Source organism: Sus scrofa, chromosome 13 (genome assembly GCF_054392235.1).
Source record: "Sus scrofa isolate SSC_HxYL_T2T_F1_AM1 chromosome 13, Sscrofa_HxYL_maternal_Yorkshire_Landrace_v2.0, whole genome shotgun sequence".
Taxonomy (NCBI): Eukaryota; Metazoa; Chordata; class Mammalia; order Artiodactyla; family Suidae; genus Sus; species Sus scrofa.
Genome location: NC_139395.1, coordinates 85,622,637 through 85,642,136, shown reverse-complemented (window position 1 = coordinate 85,642,136; position 19,500 = coordinate 85,622,637). Strand labels below are relative to the sequence as shown.

The 19,500-nt window shown below is 52.9% G+C and overlaps 1 long non-coding RNA gene across 1 annotated transcript; it reads left to right on the top strand.

The window, feature by feature from the left end:
* Window positions 1–1,154: 1,154 nt before the first annotated feature.
* Window positions 1,155–9,643, top strand: LOC146397443 (uncharacterized). The gene is made up of 2 exons (XR_014823876.1): window positions 1,155–1,401; window positions 9,497–9,643. It is a non-coding gene; the product is annotated as an uncharacterized LOC146397443 (long non-coding RNA).
* The last annotated feature ends 9,857 nt before the right edge of the window (window positions 9,644–19,500 follow it).

Below are 19,500 nucleotides of genomic sequence, written 5' to 3'. Positions count from 1 at the left end.
GCAGGTCCTGCTGGCACATAGTAGGTGTTCCATAAACACTGCATCTTTGTTCTGGTGGTGAGGAGACTGGCTGGTGCTGGTCAGAGTGGTCTGCAGCCTGCAGGCTGGGGGTGGGGGACAGGCCAGGAGTAGCCTTCACCTAGCCTAGAGATCACCTACCCATCCATGCCTGGAAGGGGCCCCCAAGTCCCCTCTGAATCCTGAGCAAGTGCCCCACCTCCACCCTGGCCCGGCCCTCCAGGTCTCTCAGTCAGAGCTGCTTGGCCTCTGTAGGACAATGGGGGCAGCCCTGCCCCTCCTACCCCCGGCAGCCCCGCGCCAACACCACAATTGTTTTTCCACCTGGAGCTTTCAAGGAGCTGCTGGCAGCCAAGCTGGGGGCTCAGGGTGAGATGCCCAGTGGGTGTGGGAAGAACCAAGCTTCACCCTCATCATCCAGGGCGGACGGCACCTGTCAGGGTCCATTTCACTTTGGCCTTGGGTGAGTGGCTTCAGTTTCGCCTGTAAAATGGCGATAGTATCTGTACTCCTCCCTCTCAGGCTTGCCGTGAGGAATAGGTAAGTCAGCCCATGCAGAGCACTCAGAACTCAGCACGTGCCTGGCGCGTCATGAATGCTCCACACATGTGTTGCCACAGTTACCTTGATTATAAGTCATTCCTGCTGGGGTTCTAGTCTTAAAGCTGACGCTCGAGGCTGCAGTGAAGCGGATCTGTCACATTGTCTCCAAGCCCCGGTGGACTGATATGTACAAGAGGCCATGGGCCCATAGACACGGGGTAGGCGGAAGCCCTCTCCCCTGCCCTTCCCCCCCTTCTTTCTTCTTGCAGCCTGGGAGCTGCCCCAGAGGCAAGGGACAGGTCCCTCTCAGCTCCACTGGCCTCAGAAACGGTGGACCTATGGCCCCCGGATGTTGCCACATCCCAGCCCCCTTTGCACAGAATTAAAAGTTGAGACTGGGGTGGGGATAGGGTGGCCGCCAAGCAGATGTAGGTCGAGCAGAGCCGAGGTGTGGTCAGTCCAGTCCCTGGGGCCCGGTGGGGAGAACAAGCTGTCCCCACCCGGCTGGCTGCTGTCCCTCACTGTTGTTCGGAAGAGAAAGCTGTCATCAGTCCCAGCGCCTGGGGCCCCGCCCAGCCCTCCGCTCCCCTGGCTCCTTGGCCTGGGCCAGCCCTTGGCTGACCAAGTCGTGCCCTGGGTGATCCTCCACCCCAAACCAGGGGATGGAGCAGTGGGTCTCTGCGTACCCTTCGCACTCAAGGCACAGAGACGGAGGACAGACACGGCAGTGAGGGGTGGGCAGGGCACCCAGTAGGCACCCGGGGCCACTCAGGACTATAGTCCTGCTGGCATCTGAGAGGCAGAAACGGACATTGCCTTTTTAGGGAAGAAGGCGTCCAGGTGAGTGCACACATCCAGCTGTGGGGTGCGGCCCCCCCTGTCCCTGCCTCCCTGCCCCTCCACCTCTCTCGTCCCACCCTGACCCATTGCAGGTCTGGGCTGTGGATGGACCATGTTCCCCAGGATGGGATGGGGCCTCCGGAAGGGGAGGAGAGATTTACAACATTGGCCAGGAGAGCTGGTCCTGGGCCGGGTGGGTCCTGGAGGAGGATGGGTCCTGGTGGGACTTTGGTCCTGTCTGCTGGAACCAAGAGGGGCAGCAAGGGAAATGGAGGCAGAGGCCCATGGTGAGCTTGACGCTGCAGGGAGAGAGCTGCCTCATGGCACTTGAGCTCCAGGATCATTGTTAGTGCAAGACTCACAGCCTGTGACCTCTAGCCCTACCTGCTAATGGGAGGGAGACTGCTGCCCCCTCGCCCCTCCACAATCCCTCTTCCCTGGTCAAGCGGGCCCAGGCTCCAGGCAGGGAGAGGCCAGCTTGGGGAGCATTGAGGAGACCAGGTCCTGGTTCAGATCCTGCCTGGCCTATGCCGCTTCCTGGCTGTGTGACCTGGGGCAGTGCCCTTCTCCTCTCTGAGTCCCCACCCCCCTGTTACAAAGCAGGGAAGCAATGCCCCCAGCATCTGAGACTCAGCCGTCATGTGCCACAAGGCCCATGAGCAGTCAGGCTTGGTGCCTCTGGCCTCCGCCCTCCCCTCTCTGTCTAGGGGCCTGAGGATGCAGGTGTGGGCTGTGTTTACCCTGGCTTTGGTTTCCAAGTCCCTGGAAACCTCTCCCAGGCAATGCCAGCTAAAGGACAAATCCTCTGCCTGTGGGAACTTGGGTCTCTCTCAGGAATGGGAGGTTCAGGCTTTGCCAAGCTCTCTCGGGCCTGAGGCAGAGTGGGCACTGCCCGCTGAGTCCAGCGCCAGGGGCTGATGGCCAGGGTGTACAGCGAACAGTGCGCTCCCCACTGAGGGCTAGAAACAGGAGCCAGGGAAGCCTGCAGTCAGAGAACAAATACCTCCCCAAGGATGCCTGGACCTGAGCTGACTCGGGAGCTCCATGTGGTGACCGGATATGCAGAGTGCAGCAGGGGAGGGGCACCTGTTGGGTGTGAGGACAGGGTGTCCAGCTGGGCTGGCCAGGTGTCAGTCCTGGGGCCAAGGCTCCAGTTGCCAGAGCTCCACCCCTGGGAGGCCCAGAAGACTCCACAGGCCCAGACCTCAGTGTGCCTTTGAGGCACATGGAGGTGGCCCCTGGGCACCCAGCTGGCATACTTGGGCTTGGGGAGGGGGACACAGCTCCCTGAGCCCCAGCGTCCTGACACCACTAGGCACAGTGGCCCTGGTTGGTCCTAAGAATTGGTGCAGGGGGGCTGCCTCCTGGGGCGGGGGGAGCTGGGTCATAGTACCCCCATTGATCTTGATACCAAGTCCCTTCCTCTCACTGCGGCTTCAAGTCTTGGGGTGGGATGGGGTGACGTCACTCTCTCTGATACCCTGGTCCCAGGGAGCTAGGGTCCTACCCCGTGTCCCGTAGCACCAGGGCTGCTCTGTTCAGAAAAACTCACTAGAGGTAAGTGAGCATGAAGCCACTGCAGTGAGACCATGGAGCCCACCTGGGTGACCAAAGCCATGCCTGGCTGCCCCCATGATGCATGTGGGCTCAGGCGGAGGCTGCCTCCTCACCTCCCCTCCCTCACTGGGCAGCTCCAGGCCAAGATGGGGTGTTTTTTCCTCCTCGTTACATCAGGGATGTGGGTATGAGTTCCTGGAACTCCTTACTGGGTGGAGGGGATTCCAAGGTCAGTGGCAGGGAAGGCTGAGCCCGGGAAGGCTGAGCCCAGGAAGGTTGGCCAGCTGCCTAAGTGGGGACAGTGCTAAGTCCTCTCAGAGTGGCCCCTGCCTTCCCAGCATTCCTTCCCACCCAGACGGCTCCAAAAGCAAGGTATCAGCCTAGAGACAGCGCAGTCTGGGCCCAGGCCAAAATCTTGAATGGGGTAGCTGAGGGCAGTGTGACCAGAAACACCTGGGCAGCCACCCAGGTGGACAGATACCCCAGCAGGCCCAGTGCCAACGCCCCTTCCTGACCCTGGGCTTTGGAGTCTTCAGGGTAAGGCAGACTCTTCCGGGGTCAGGAACTTAGGGGCCTGTGGTGGGCAGTTGGGGTCAGTGGTTATACCATGCTCTCTACTTCTGCTGGAAATTTGGGGTAGTAAAATGTGCTTTATTTGCTCATAAAGCAAATTCTAAATAAAAACAAAATGGAGTTATGGCTCAGGGGTTAAGGACCCGGTATTGTTACTGCTGTGGCATGGGTTCAATCCCTGGCCTGGAAACTTCTACATGCTGCTAAGGAGGCCGAAAAAAAAAGCCTTTTGTGGAGTTCATATTGTGGCTCAGTTGTAATGAACCTAACTAGTATCCATGAGGATGTGAGTTCGATCCCTGGCTCTGCATAGTGGGTTAAGGATCTGGCGTTGCTGTGAGCTGCGGTGTAGGTCGCAGACTCTGCTTGGATCCTGCATTGCTGGGGCTGTGATGTAGGCCGGCAGCTGCAACTCTGATTCAACCCCTAGCCTGGAAACTTCCGTATCTATACCTCGCAGGTGTATAGGGCCTTAAAAAGCCTTTTGCGTTGCAAATTGTGAAGAAAACTCCTGGTTTGCAGTCAGTGGGCCTCTAGCACCAACTATGAGACATCTCTGAGCCTCGGTTTCCTTGCCTATAAAATGGGGGTAATACGAGCACTTTGTCTCAGGTGCTCGAGGGCATTCAGAATGAGTGATCGGAAGCACAGGAGCTGTTGCTGAGCACTGCCTAGCCCTCCTGCAACACCACCCTGAGCTCTGGGCCCTGCTGGTCTGAGGCAGCAAGAAGGGGCTCGGCTCTGAGTCCCTGGGGTCCCCTCCTGCCTCCATCCTGAACAGGTTGTGCCTCTGGAAGCTCAGTCTCCCCATCTGTGAAATGAAGTGAATGAAGTCAGCAAGGCTCCCCTCTTCTTCCTCTGTCACCTCCTCTGGGATGTCTTCCCTGGCCACTGTTTTAAAAACCTATCTGTCCTTTCCTTCTTCCCTGATAGGTTTTTCTCACCTACCACTTCCAGAGGAGTCACCTTGTTTATTCATATTTACCTTCTCTCTCCTCTCTATATGTCTGGCACCATGAGGGTCTAGAACAGTGCCTGGAAGTCTGCTGAGTAAATATCTCAGGCGTGTTGAATGAATGCCGTTGGCCAATACCGGAAGCCAGCACATTCCCACCTCAGGGTCTTTGCACGTGCTGTTCTTTCCCTAAACATGCATGTGGCTAACCCCTCATTTTATTCAGTTCTTTGCTTAAATGTCACCTCCTCAGAGAAGCCTGGCTCCCTATTAAATACTTGCCCTCCACCAAGTGCCAGTGCTTCCTGCTTTTCTCCTGCCCCCATCACTATCGGACACACTGTGTACTTGTCTGCAGGGGTCTCACCCATTGAGCCATCAGCCCTGTGATCGCAGAGAATCTGACTTGTCATCTGCTGGGTCCCTGGTGCTGGGCACAGAGTTGGTGCTCAGGATGTGTTGATTTAATATTATTCCCTAGGAGTTCCTGTCATGGCACAGTGGAAACGAATCCGACTAGGAACGATGAGGTTGTAGGTTCCATCCCTAACCCCACTCAGTGGCTTAGGGATCTGGTGTTGCCATGAACTGTGGTGTAGGCTGCCAGTGTGGCTTGGATCCTGTGTGGCTGTGGCTGTGGCTGTGGCTGTGGCTGGCTGCTCTAGCTCTGATTCCACCCCTAGTCTGGGAACCTCCATGTACTGTAGGTGAGGCCCTAAAAAGCAAAAAAAAAAAAAATCCTAGTTATGTGTGAATATACACAGACACCCACAGAAAAATGTCTGGACGTATATACCCCAAAGTTGTGGCTGTGGGTCTCTCTGGGCAGTGAGGAGAAGCCTTAATGGTCAGCCCTGCGTCTTAAGAAGACACCAGCTTCCTCTGAGGTGTGTGAGTGAGGCTGACTGTGTGAAGGGCCCTGGGGAGGGGCTAGCGGTTCATGCTGAAGTAGAGGTTTTCAAAGTGTGGCTCGCATACCCTGGCAATCCACAGGACTCTCTTAGAAGATCCACAAGGTCAAAACTATCCTCCAAGTACACCTAAGATGTTATTTGTCCTTTTCTCTTGCTGACAGTTGCACTGATGATGCAAGAGATGGCAGGTGGAGCAGGGATCAGGGCCATAGCACAGCTGTAGCAGCAGTCATTGGATTCTTTGCCACCACACCCTTGTGTTCTGTCCTTGCTGAAGCAAGGACGGGACTAATTGTATTGCCCTGGAGTACACATCTTTTTTCCTCTTCCGGTGATGACGTGAGAAGTGCGTAGAGAGTGTCCCCAAGTACGATGGGCGTCTCAGAGAAAAGCACGTCTCACTCTTTGAGTTGCCAACTCAACTAGCCACATTTTCAAGGAAACAACGGACACTCAGGTTATTCAGACTTGGGCATTTGGATGACATTTTCTCCAAAACAAAGAAGTGAGCTGTCACTTCAAGAGAAGCAACTGGCAGTAGTTGTTGTCAGTGATCGGGCAATTGGAGCTAGAAAATTAGAATATTGGAAAACTTCCATGGGCATCAGGAGCCAAAACTTTTACCACTTTTCTGATGAGATAGGCAGTACTATCAACAAACACGAAGTTTAGTAGCTTAATATTGAAATGTGTAAACATTAGGAAGGACAGTAAACCCGTATTTCTCAAATGACCAATGCACATTATAAAATCTTGCATAGATGAAAGAGCAATTCAAATCTCAAGATTGACCAATGGATTTTCATGTAACCAAGTACGAAAAGTTCATTCATATGTTTTCAGATTCCATGTAGCAACTGAAATTTAAGAAATTGCCATTTAAGAATTCCCTGGGGGCTCAGCGTGTTAAGAATCTGGCATTGTCACTGTCGCAGCTTGGGTTGCTGTTGTGGCATGGGGTTCAGTCCTTGGCCTGGGAATTTTTGATGCTGCAGGCACAGCCAAAAAAGTTACAGTTTGTTGAGTTTTGGCAGGATAGCAAAGACACTTATTCACAATAATCTGAAAAGGCTATTAGAATGCTCCTCCCTTTATTGACTGCATAATCTGTGTGAGGTCAGATTTTCTTCATGGAGTCCAATCAGAATCACATGTCATAGTAAACTGAAGGCAGAAGCAGACAGGAGAACCCTGCTATTTTAACTTAAGCTGCACATTAAAGAGATTTGCAAAAGTGCAAAACAATGCCACTTTTCATCTCTTTTTTTTTTGTTTTGAAAAATGGAGCTCTTTTTTTAAATAAAGATATTATTATTTTTCAAAATAAACAAATCTTTTTGACAGTTTTTCCATGTTAGTTTCTAATATGGTAAATATCAATATTTATAATCCCATAAACTAAAGCTCTCTCTTTTTTTTTTGACCTGCCCTGAAGCATATGGAGTTCCTGGGCCAGGAGTCAGATCCCAGCTGCAGTTGTGACCTGCGCCGCATCTGTGGCAATGCTGGATCCTTTACCCCACTGTACCAGGCCAGGGATGGAACCTGCATCCTGGCACTACAGAGATACCGCCTATCCTCTTGTGCCACAGTGGGAACTCAGAAAGGTCTCTGAGGTTCTCAGTAATGTTTAAGATGGTGAAGTATAGGTAGGGTTGCCAGATAAAAGGCAAGTATGCCTATGCAATATTTGAGACATACACTAAAAAAATTACTTGTCAGTTATCTGCAATTCAAACTGAACTGTACATTCTGTATTTTTATTTATGTACTAAATTTGGCAACCCTAGTAAGGGATCCTGAAAGAAAACTACTTGAGGCCTGCTGGGCAATACACCTGAATTGGGAAAGAATTCAGAGAGCAAGGGAGATGGATGCTTGTTCCACGTGATCAGGGACACAGTGACCATGGGGCTCCAACAGCAAGCACCAGGGCCCAGGGTCCAGAAAAGGTGGGGCATTGGAGAGCCAGCCAGGAGCAGGGGACATGCAGTCTTCCTATTACCCCGGATCTGTTCCGAAAGTTGGAACATCTCTTTATCCAAGAAGTGGGGCTCCAAGAGGTTCAGGAACAAACCCAGATTTGTGCAACTGGTGCATGGCCGTCAAGAGCAGACAGCCTTGGGTGTGACACCAAAGCCCACATTTGACCTTTCCAGCATTTTCTAGCACTTTCCCAGCTGCAGTACAAGGGCCAACCGTCTCAGGGTCTGGCGCTGGTACATGCTGGTCAGGAAGCCTCCTCCCTCCCTGGTTTCAGGGAAGGCCGAGATGGGGGGCTGCTTGTAAGGGCAGCAGAACAAAGGCCTTTTGTGCAAGGGTATGTTTCTGGCTGGCCCTGTCTGCACAGGGGATTAGGGTCATCAGTCTGGCAGCGCAGGCAGGGGTTGATCCCGGTTGCCTGCCGGGCATGGCCTCCCTGCTGGCCTAGGGGCTCGGCTCATGTCTCTGCAGCGGTGGGCTCACGGCTGTCTGGGCTGGGAAAATGAGAGAGAGCCTAACATCTTTCTGGGGTGACAGGGTGGAGCCGTAAGTGTCTCCATCCTTACAGACTTCCCTGTGGGCCACCCCTGCCGCTGCTCAGAGCAAAGTCCTGGTGGTCACCCCTAGTGGGTCATAGTCAGGACAAGGACGTGGTAGATTGATGCCCACCCAGTGGGCCTGGCAAACAAGACAAAGGCTCCAGCCACAGGGCCTGTGTGGTCCAAGGGTGGGAAGAGCACCCCCCAGGACCGCCAGCATGGGACGCCTCGCCTGGACATGATTTGACTCAATAATAAAGCCAGTTTCATATTTATCATCACCATGCTCCAGAAATCCTAAAAAAGATCGAACATAAAATATATCCCTGTGCTGAACCTCCGCTGTATATCCAATCTCCTAGAGTATACCATGGTGGAAAATAATATAAAAAAAGAATGTATTTTTAAAAAAAGTTTGCTGTGCATGCTGTTAAGTTTTAATAATATAGATGTGGGCTTCAGATGAGTGTATTTTTTTTTTTTTTTGGCTTTTTGGGGCCACACCCATGGCATATGGAGGTTCCCAGGCTAGGAGTCGAATCAAAGCTGTAGCCGCCAGCCTACACCACAGCCACAGCAACACTGGATCCGAGCTGCGTCTGTGAACTACACCACAGCTCACTGCAACACCAGATCCTTAACCCACTGAGCAAAGCCATGGATCGAACCAGCAACCTCATGGTTCCTAATCAGATTTGTTTCCACTGTGCCATGACGGGAACTCCAGGATGAGTGTATTTTGACAGCATATCTTTGATGACATAGCTTTTTAAAATTTTATTTATTTATTTATTTATTATGGCCACACTTGAAGCATATGGAAGTTCCCAGGCTATGGGTCAAATTGGAGCTACAGCTGCAGGCCTACACCACAGCCATAGCAATGCCAGATCCGAACCACATCTGCGACCTACCCCGTGGCTCAAGGGCAACACCAGATCATTTACCCACTGAGTGAGGCCAGGGATCAAACACTCATCCTCAATGGATACTAGTCATGTTCATAACCGGTTGAGCTACAAGGGTGCTCCCCCAATGTATCTTTTAATAAGCATTATCGTAGTTCCCCTTGTGGCTTTGTGGTTAACAAACGTGACCAGCATTCATGAAGACGTGGGTTTGATCCCTGGCCTCGCTCAGTGGGTTAAGGATCCAGTGTTGCCGTGAGCTGTGGCGTAGTTCGCAGACGTGGCTTGGATCCGGCGTTGCTGTGGCTGTGGTGTAGGCTGGCGGCTACAGCTCCGATTGGACCCCTAGCCTGGGAACCTCCACATGCCGCGGGTGTGGCCCTAAAAAGTAAAAAAAAAAAAAAAAAAAAAAAAAAGTATTATCTCGTTCATAGAATCTAACTGAATTCCCCACGATACAACTGTCCTGGCGCATGTGAATTCCACTATAAGCGTGTTTGGAGAGCAAGTTGGGGACAGCTCAGAGCATGCAGTCAGTTTAAGCAGCATTTGGTATCTCTATTGCCCAAGGTGCCGCCTGCTGGTGTTTAGGTGGTGGATTCAAGATAATCAGTGATTGCACAGCGATTCTAAAGAAAACTTGAGTAACTTCTGTTCTTTCTGCAGAGCCACATGGAGTTTTTATTTGGGTTTGAAACAGAAAACGTGGGAAGAAAAATACAAACTCCGAGAGAAATACATTCACTTGGTAGGTACACATTTTTGTTCAAACATAAAATATTTCTATTCGGTGATTAAAAATCAAGTCTTAAACAGATATCTGAACAGTATCCACACCAGTGTTCTTCACAATAGCCAAAGGTGAATTGGCTTGGACGGCCCAGACTGTATCCATTTGTGTGGATGAATGGAAGAACAAAATGCAGTTTGTACATACAGTGGAATATCATTTGGGCTTAAAAAGGAAGAAATTCTGACTTAGGCTGCAACATGGATGAACCTTGAGGACATGGTGCTCAGTGAAAGAAGCCAGTTACAAAAGGACACACAGGTATGATTCCACTTACATGAAGTCCCTAGAGGAGTCCAATCCATAGAGACAGAAAGTAGGTGGTGGGGCCGGGGTTGGGGGAGGCGCTGGGGAGTTAATGTCTAATGGAGACAGTTTCAGTTTGGAAGATGAGAAAGTTCTGGAGAAGGACCGTGGTGTCAGTTGCACAACAATGCGAATGTCCTTAATGCCACTGAACTGGACACTTAACAGTAGTTAAGATGGTAAATTCTATGTTATGTGTATTTTACCACAATTATGTGTTATGTGTAAATGACTACAATTTAAAGACAGTGGCTATGACGTTCCCGTGGGGAGGGGAAAGGCAGACTGGGGAGGCTGGCGTGGTGGCGCCAGGGCCAGTCCTGCCTGTTCCCGCACCCCCCAGGCGGCTACCTCTGCACCAAGATGAGGGCACTGCAGGGCCCACTGAGTGTTCAGGGATGGTCCGCCTGGCAGGGACCCCGAGCTGTCGTGTGATGTCGGCACAGCCATGGCCCGGCATGGGAGGTGCTGAGGGAGGCCCGCTGTCTGGAAAAGCGATCGGGGTGGAGGTGAGCCTGGACACACATGGGCTGGTCCAGCTCTTCCTTTCACAGCATGGCACCAATGCACTTGCACGCTTTATCAGGTGACCAGAGCTCCTCTCTACCCCAGGCTGTGTGAAGCTGCTGACTTTACCAAGCACACACTTTTCTGTGCCCCTGAAGACGATGGAGTGGCTTTTCCCATCTCCTTTGCTGCTGTGGTGACCCAGCCCACCTGCTGTCCAGGCTGGCTGGGCATGCCCATGAGGCCTCCTCTCTGTAGAGATGGCCAGACTTGGTTTGTTCACCTTTGGTCGGGGTTTTTGTGTCCATGTCCCTGGATGAGACTGGCCTGTGCTTGTCCCTCCTCCGACTTGGGGACTTTGGGAAAATCTTGTTTCTCAGCACCCCCCCCCCCATCCCCCGCCCCGCCATCTAAGTTGGATGGGACCCCAAGACCTAGGGCCAGACCATCACTGGGGGTGCAGTTTCCTGGGTCTGGGTGGGCCTGAGCCCATCTCTGTAGCCTGGGAGGGTTCGGGAGGGGGTCTTGATGTGTGAGGTCGGTGGCTGCTGGCAAAGTCACCAAGGGGCCTGATGTGGTGGATGGAGGCCTTCTCAGCTGGGCCACATATACCCCTGTGCCCCCAGGAAGCCCCGTCCTTCCTTCATGAGGCCCAGCCTCTAATTCAAGGCCACCGGATTACTGAGCACCTGCACTGGCTGGGGGCACAAAACGGAAGGTTCTTTTCCTTCTGTCTGTGCTGTCCCAGGCTCTGCTGGCCTGCTGTCCCTGATCACCACCTCTGGCAGATCCCAGAGGGCTCCGCTAGGAAGAGTCGGGGTCAGCCCACTGTGAATCTCTCCCCCTTGTCCCCTCCTGGGTTGGATGTGGCCAGTGGCCTGGGACACGGTGGGGAGCGTGTGTGTCCCACCCTTCCCTGCTTCCAGCGTGCGGGGGCAGGACGTTGCCAGGAAGAGGCCACATCTGACTGCTGTGCTCTCTCTGCAGGTCTCTGTAGCCTCCTGGGCTGCACTGAGCGGCTATCGGAGTCCTCAGTGTGGCCTCCGTCCCCACTGCCACATTCATGAGCACATGTGATTTTTCTAAAAGTGCTATTAGGGAGAGACACCCCCACCCCCACCCCAACAGAGAGCCCTGACCTGGGGCGCTTGGGCACAGATGAACCCTTTCCCATCTGCTCAGTTCCTGTCCCTGGCAGGACCCCTGCTGATGGGTCCCTCCATCGCCAGGTGACTCTCTAGGGCCGGGAACTGGCAGGACAGACCACGACCCCTGGCCCCCTATTGTGGTGACCATCTGTGAACACCAGCAGACAGTCCCTGCGGCCACTCTCTCCCCTGTCCTCCTCTCCCCCGCATACCTGGGCCAGCACGCAGGCCATCCACCACAGCTGCAGACGGCATCTAAGTGAGAGTGAGGGGCCTGTGTCCTTGCAGACCCCCCAGTCTCCTGGAGGTTTGGCTGTGGGGGGTGGGGAGAGTGTCCCAGGCCCTGTAAAGAGCAGTGCACAGCCCTGATGACTGTTAAGTTTGCCCCCACCCCTCATCCCTCCTGGTGGTCTGCAGATTCAGCTGGGGGTTGGGGGGTGTGAGGGGTTCCTGGGGGTCTGGCTGACCTCTGGCACTCTTTAGGATGTGGGCTTTGGGGGCTTCTTTATCCTTAGCTTTGGTCCTTGCCACTAGTTCCTGCAAAAGCAGAAGTCTCTTTCAACACCCTGGGCTACTGACCGGCTCGGATGAGGTGATGACTCACCCCAGGCCACACAATGTGGCCAGATTAGGACTGAGGCTGCCTTCCCTCCTCCTGATTCCCAGAGAGGGGTAATTCCTCCGTCTCTTCTGCCGTTCTGTCATCTAAGGACATAAAAGATGACCTGGAGCAAGGATTTGGGTATGAGCAGTGATCCCAGAAAGGGTGCAAGGCAAAGGAGGGAGGAAAGTCTCCAATAGAGGGTGTGTTCACGAGTGAGTCACCACAGGGGCCCTGGGGCCAGAGCCAGCTGTGGGGATGGGGAAGAGCGCTCCTCAGAGCTGCCCGGCAGGGGCCCAGGGTGCTGGGCAGTCGTCCTGTCCCTCAGTGGCTGAGGTTAACTCCATAGCACTTGGTTGGCCCCACACACATGGGGCCAGGTGCACTCCTGCACCCAGGGGCCACGGTCAGGGCTGACCACAGAGGCTGTGGTGATCTCCCCCCTTTGCACGGGGTGAAGGCAGAGCCTCTCTCTGCTGTTCCTTGGAGACCTAATAAAAACACACATACACAGACCTGGGGGCATATCCCAGGTCACCACAGTCCTGTCAGGGTACCTTCTTATGCCTCCAGCATAAGTGTGTGCCTGCTGAATTTTCATGAACCAAACAACTCATGAAACTGGCCCCTGGATCAAGAAGCAGAAAGCAGCAGCCCTGGAAAGTCCCCTTGGTGCCCCCTTCCAGTCACAACCATCCTGGGGCACCATCTGCCAACTTTTAATAGCATGGGTAAGTTTTGCCCGTTTCAGAGGTTTGTAAAAACAGGCTCTTCTGGGCTCGGTCTTTGGCGCCTGACCTCTCTGTCCACGTTGCTGTGTGTGGCTGTGAATGGTTTGTTTCTGCCGTGATGCCATCTCTAGCTGTGTGGACGAATCATATCTGCCCCCTCTGCTGGCTGGCGTTTGGGTGGCTCCTAGTTTGGGTCAATACGGGCAATGCTGCTGGGGGTCGCCTAGTCCATCCGCAGGCGGTCCTGCTTTCTTCCTCTGGAATAGAATTTCTGGGTCATCCAAGTTCATGTGTCAGCTTTAGCCAGTTCTACCAAATAGTTTTCTATCAGGATTGTAGTGTGGGAAGCACCCACCCGTGGTGGGTTAGAATTCCAGCTGCTGCTCTTCCCTCCCCACACTGATCCCTTCCATCTTCTTCCCTCCACAGATTCAGTGGGTGTGGGGCTCCTGCACACACACCCTGTCTTTCCATTCCCCCATGGGCCTCATGCATGCTTCTCAGAACAGAGGCCCAGAGAGGGAGCCAGGGGCCCCGCATCACACAGCTTGTGGGCTGCAGGATGGGGACTTGGGATTTGAGCCAGGATCTCCAGGGAGGCTTCTGTTGGCTGGCAGCCAGGCCAGGGAGGGAGCAGGGGTGTGGGGACACTTGGCAGATTTCCGGGTGTGAAGTGACGAGTTGGACTAGGCCTGCTCCTCCATGTGAAGCTGTCCACTCTCTGATCTGCTGAGGGGGGCTGCCCACGCCCACGTCAGGGAGGCTTGAGGGAGGAGGCCTCCCTGACTGGAGACGGCTGTGGAGGGCACTGTGCTATGACCCCACGCAGGGGCCTGCGGGCAGTGCAGCAGCCCATGGTCCAGACTTTGCCTCTCCTGGCTGAGTTTGAGTGCCCATGATCATGACCCCCAAGCCCTTCAAGATCTTCATCTGTTACACGGGCCCGGTGGCAATGCTTGCCAAGGTGGGGACACGCTTGGACTGTCCCTCAGGCCTATGGGAGATCAGGTGGTATGGCCTGGATGCTGAGAGGGTGCTGGGGTGCTGCCTGCTGCCTCCCCTCCTCCCACGTGTTGGCATGCAGTTTTGTTCGGCTGGAGCCAAGCTGTTGAAGGAGCCCAGAACACGGCCCCTTTGTTCGGTTCCAGGTCAACCAGCCCCCTGGGCTGAGATTGTGGGTCAGACCTAGGGCTGGCTGTCCAGGGCAGGACCTGTGAAGGGAGAAAGGCCAGGGCCCCCCTCTGATGGACAGGGAAACAGAGAGGCCAAGAGACATGTCTGAAGAACTAAGTCTGGCAGGACCTGGACCCAGCTCCCTGAGTTCCAATTCAGCGTTCTCCCCTCCTCCACCCTAACGTTGGCTCCTCAAGGAGGAGGACACGTCCCCTCCCAGGGTCTGTGTCACAGCAGCCACTTTTCTTAAACAGCCCCATGCTGTCCCTGTGCATCCCCATCCTCCACAGAGAGCTTTGGAGAGCTGGCTCTGTGCAGCCACATTTCCACTTGTGAGGAAAATGTGAGCAACACGTCATGCTCTTGACCTTCGGGGAGTTTGCTGTTCAGTAGCAAAGGCTGATGAGCTTGCTGACCATTATGGCCCAGAAGCAGTGCCCAGAGACAGAACGCATAGGCATGGTGGCTCCATAGTCTGGAGTTGGGGAGAAGCCAGGGGGGTTCTCTGGAGGAAGTGATGTTTTATTTTAGTTGAGACCTGAAGGCTGAGAAAGGAGCAGGCAGGCAAAGATGTGGAGCCAGTGGGGAGAGTGAGAGTGTTTCTGGCAGAGATGCCACAGCACAAACAGGAGCTGAAGGTTGCAGAGAGCAGGGTGTGGACAAGCAAGTGGAAGAAGCCCCATAGGTACTGAGGGGAGGGAAGAGTGGTGAGAGGAGAGTCAGAAATGGTCCTATCTTGGGTGGAGGGTGGACGCAGACCAGAGCCCAACAAATGTGGGGCCTTGCCGGCCTGACTGCGGGCGTGGGCTTTGCTCCAAGGGCCCTGGGGAGCCATGGCAGGGAGTCACGGGGTCAGACTTGGCCACGTGCTTTAGTAACAAGTGATTGCCAAGAAGAAAATAGTCTTTTCAGGGGCAAAAGACACGAGCAGAAATTTCACAGAAAAGGAAATGCAGATGGCTGGCAAACACATGTCAAGATGCTCACCCTCATTAGTGACGAGGGACGTGTAAATTAAAATCCTGCCGAGATACCGTTTCACACCTACTACATGGGCCAACATTCACAAGGGTTGCCCGGGAGGTGCAGTGCTTGGCAGCAGCTGGCAGGCGCACACTTGGTACCAAGGCTTGGAGACAGCAATTTGGCTTGATCTGGTGGAACTGAACACATGACCCTGCTGCCTCTCTTGGATGCTGGCCCTAGAGGACTAATACCAATGTCCTGGGAAGACTGGCCCAAGGACAGTCATAACAGCATCACTTGTGATGAGGAAAAACAGGCAACAGCCTAAATATCCATAGACAAGACATTCACCCAGGGTGTCAGAGGCAGGGGACTATTACACGGCACTGAAAGGAAATGCAAACCAGCCAAAGCCTGACCCAGGGACTCTCATCGATGCAAATAGGGACATTTACTTGATGTCTGTTTAGATCAAGTTCAAAAACAGTCCAAACTCCATAACAGTTTAGGGATTCATTCAAAAGTGGTCATGCTTTTAAAGAAACCTGGGGGGACCCTGCAATGGATTGGGGTCGGGGAGGAGTGCCCGGAGAGGATTTCTAGATCCTGAAGGCTCTGCTTTCACAATCCCCCCTTCTGCTATTTTCACAAAACTGGACTCAACCATCGGCTCATGTCACATTCTCTCCTGCTGGCTTAACATTTTTGCAATGGGTGTAACCCGCTTGCTTTATTATTAGTCACCAGCCACAGGCAACAGTGTTCCCATCAGGCTCACATTGCTCTCGTGGTGCTGCTGGGTCCTCTGGTACCCAGCTCAGCAGGAGTCAGTGACCGTGTGAGATCTGGGAATCTCCAGGATCTCATTGGCTGGACTGGCTCAGGGCTTTGTCGGCCAAGAGCCAATCACTGATGATCTGGACTGAGTCCCTTTGTATCTATTGGGACTTCTACAGAGAACATGCCTTTTTTTTTTTTTTTTTTTTTTTTTGTCTTTTTGCCTTTTCTAGGGCCACTCCCTTGGCACATGGAGGTTCCTAGGCCAGGGGTCGAATCAGAGCTGTAGCTGCCGGCCTATACCAGAGCTACAGCAACATGGGATCCGAGCCACGTCTGCAAACTACACCACAGCTCACGGCAACGCCGGATCGTTAACCCACTGAGCAAGGCCAGGGACCGAACCCACAACCTCATGGTTCCTAGTTGGATTCGTTGACCACTGAGCCACGACAGGAACTCCCAGAGAACATGCTTTAAAAGTGTGCTGTTATTTGACAGTGTCTGAACAGAATGTAGAAGAAATCAACTTTAAACCCAAGAATGCAAATTCATCTGACCAGTTGGGGTTATTCACGGATTCTTCTCCATCATCTAGTAACAACACCCAGTTTTCATGTAGAGGTTCACCCCCAACTCAGGCTTTAGGGAGAGCATATGACCTGGGCTGAGCCAATCAGCACAGCCTATTCCTCTGGCTGCAGTGATAAGTCCAGGCCTGGGCATCTGACTTAAGCCACTCCCACTGAAGAGAAACCTAAAGACCAGTGGAGTCATGCTTCATTTTGTCTGGACTTGGATCAGGAGGCTCTGGGCTCCTTCACTCTGGGTGGTCTTTTGGATCCTGTCCCCTGGCATTGCTTTGGTCGAGGGAACAAAGGGTCTCAGAGCTGGTTGAGTTAACACAGAGCCTGCCAGACCAGAGGCCTTGGGACTCTGGGGTCAGGGTGGGGATGGAAGGTAGGGCATGGGTCTCACAGGGGCTGCCTGATGGGACAGAGAGCCTGAATTTGGACACAAGCTCTGCTCTGAGTCTCAGCAGGGTGGTGGAGAGGGATGCAGGAGAGAAAGTGGTATCAGAGCTTCATAAACGGTATGACACCTTGACTGTTTTAGTTACTAATGTGTCTTTATTCCACAAAGCTTCAGCCAGGCAGAGGGAGCCTCAGCTGCTTTTCTACCGGGGGAACCCTGGGTCTGGCTGCAATGATCCAGCCTCAGTAGCCACCATGCTCTATGGTTGGGGGGCAGCTCCAAGGAGATGGTGGGCAGTCATCCAGGCCACTTGGAGCAGGAGATTCTGAGTGACATCTTCATGGCCACCATGAACATGACTATCCTAAACTTCTCCATCCCCCAGGCCCACACGAGTGGCGCCCTGACAGGTAACTGGAGGTTACTTGGAGACTCGGAGGCCAAAGTTCGTTATTTAAATAGAGAATTGTTTTCCCTCCCCACATTCCTAGAAGGGGGAAGCTTCCAGGAATGACTGGAAATTCCTGTCTCTCGACAAGGCATTGTGCTAAGGACTCAGCCTCCAGCTGTGTGGACCAGGGGCAGAGGCCCGGGGTTGGACTCAAGGGTAACAGTGAATGAAGGATGGATGAATCAAGGAGAAAAGAGCTGGAAGGATATAGGTAACTTATTATGTCTATCTTAGATCAGGGAGAGCCTTTTTAAGCACAGGGGAAAATACTGGAAAGTTTTTACATCAAATTTTACAAGTTCTACATTTAAAGAAAAAAATTACAGAAACAATGTTAAAATAGAGGTGCCTGCAGCATGTACTTGGCAGACAAAGGCTATACAGAGAATTTTTAAAAATCAAGATGGGAGTTCCCATGGCTCAGCAGTAACAACCTGACAGGGATCTGTGAGGATGCGGGTTTGATCCCTGGCCTCACTCAGTGGGTTAAGGATCTGGCGCTGCTATGGCTGTGGTGTAGGCCGGCAGCAGTAGCTCCAATTTGACCCCTAGCCTGGGAACTTCCATATGCCCCCCCAAAAAAAAAAAAAATTATTAAGAGAAACACTGCAGCAATGAAAATGGATGAGGAACACATATGCGAAGTTCTCAGAAGACTCAAAAAGGGCTGGTCAACAATGACAAAGACAATCAACCGCAAAGAATGGGATTCCACGTTCACCTGGCAAATTGACCAAAACATTGAACGACTGATGCCCAGCGATGGAGGCTCGGTGAGAAGCAAGCAGCCTCACGGCATTGTTGGGAGGAAGTCTATACAATTTCCGAGGACCCTTTGGCAGGATTTATCACAGGCATTTACAAATGTACATGCTCTTCACCCTTCAACTTCTAGGAGGTTGACAAGCGCCCAAAATATAGATTCAAGGATATTCTTCAAGTCATTTCTCATGATAAAGAGAATTGGAAATGGGGTTCCTTGGTGGCTCAGTGGGTTAAGGACCTGGCATTATCACTGCTGCGGCTCAGGTTGCTGCTGTGGTGTGGGTTCGTTCCCTGGTCTGGGAACTTCCGTAGGGGTGGGTGTGGCCAAAAAAAAAAATTGGAAATGAGCACTGGAGGATCAGATCAACATTGACAGTGGAATACCACACAGCTCTTTTTGTTTTTGTTTTTCGTTTTTTTTTTTTGCTTTTTAGGCCTGCACCCCTGGCATATGGAAGTTCCCAGGCTAGGGGTCAGATTGGAGCTACTGCTGCCGGCCTACACCACAGCCATAGCAACGCCAGATCCTTAACCCACTGAGGGAGGCCAGGGATGGAACCTGCATCCTCATGGATTCTAGTTGGGATTGTTAACTGCTGAGCCACGAAGGGAACTCCCTGCTACACAGCTCTTAACATTGACTGTGCAGTTACATGTTTTGTTGTAGAAAAATGGCACCAATACATCACATAAAACTGTAGCATAAAAACTGTTTCTTAGAATTTGATTGTGGGTGTACATCCATACATTCATTTTTGCAGATACTCACATGTATAAAACAAAAGGGGTTGGAAGAGGTTCTCTTGTGAAGGTAGATTCGCTGGTGTTGAATGTTTTATTATGTGAGTTTCCTGGATGATTTATTAAAATCAGAGCCAGCCTCTCTCATTTCACAGATGGGAAAATGGAGGTTTGGAATGGGCCAGAGGCTTGCTGGGACCTGGCCTCGTGTCTCTGGGCTGCTCCAGTAGGGAAGGGGCTCTGAGACCCTTCGGCCTGGTTTTCCAGCCCCATAGAGAGGTTCCAACCTCTGAGCTGAGTGCCCCCCACCTCCACACTCTCAGGAGAGCTAGCCCACTTGCAAGACTGGGCCAAGTCTTGTCTAGGGTGACCAGGACTTCTCAGAAGTGCCAGAAATTTCATCACACCGGGCGGAGGGATGGGCGGAGTGAGTCACGAATGAGCTAGGCCACACGAGGCAGGGGCTGCCCATTCCCAGATGGGAGGCGTCAGGCTGGGCAGCTTTCCTAGAACAAGTGGACAGCTTGCAGAAGAGTCGAGAAATCCTAGAGTAAGAGAAAAATGTTAATGGCGTCCCCTGCCTCCTCCCTCCACATGCCCCCCTCCCCGGACCTCAGGCCCTCCAGCCACCCTTCCAAGGGGCTGCTCAGTCCCTGTTCACCCCCTGAGGATGGGGACCTACTGCCTCACTACAAGGGACTCCCCTCCTGCTTCTGGAAGGGCAGGGATATCGTGTAGA